The sequence below is a fragment of the Parus major genome, chromosome 3 (assembly GCF_001522545.3).
Source record: "Parus major isolate Abel chromosome 3, Parus_major1.1, whole genome shotgun sequence".
Classification (NCBI taxonomy): Eukaryota; Metazoa; Chordata; class Aves; order Passeriformes; family Paridae; genus Parus; species Parus major.
The window spans coordinates 39,533,061-39,533,935 of record NC_031770.1 but is presented as its reverse complement, the minus strand read 5'-3'; positions in this window follow the sequence as shown (position 1 = coordinate 39,533,935).

The window sequence follows — 875 nt, the reverse complement described above, 5'->3', positions numbered from 1 at the left end:
AGGTGTTTCAGTTGTCTCAAGAGCTAGGTGTAGTTGTAACCATATGCGGTTAAAACAGTGTAGAGCTGATAGTGATTTTACTGTATTTGGGGAAAGCATCACTTAAAAGGAAATATTCTATGAGATGTCCTGTGGTTTCCCACTTAACTTAAAAAGAGATGGAATGTGGTAATTTCACAAAAAAAAAGATAGGTATCAGTTTTATAATCCATCCTTATTACAAGAGCCATGTTAATGCTATGAAACTGTCAGCCATAGTCTAGTTTTTACTTCTGAAAAAACACAGAATTTGTTAAAAACAGAGAGCATTTAAAAAAATAGAGTATTTCTAACCAGACCTAGCTGATACAGAACTGCACAGAGCAGTCATCAGTGTCCCCCTCCAGCACTTCTCTGCTCACACAAGTGTTCCCATCTTTTACTGACAGGGCTCTGGTTGTCAATTCTATCACCTGAGGTGGGGTACTCAACTACACTGGTCCTTCTGAGAGAAGCCTATGCAAAATACTTAACAATATGGTTTGAAATATACGGTGAAACAAACATTCAAGAGGGTTTAACTTGTCACTTATGTTTAAATACCTCAAACAATAGTAAACAAGATAAAATTTTGCCAGTCAAGATTGTTGTGTTTCTTTCCTTTGTTGAATCATAAACCATCTGACAACTTGGAGTGATATCACTAATGTAATTCTGTCAAGTCTTAACCAGATTCATAATTAGGAAATGCAAGATCCTTTGGGCTTGAAAGGATTCTCAGCTGCAGACTGGACTATATAAAAAGCATTTTTCATATAAAACTCCTCCAATCCCACAGAGCTTCCTTAATTTATCTAAATGTTAAGGTTTCTGGTTCAACAAGTCTCAAAACACGA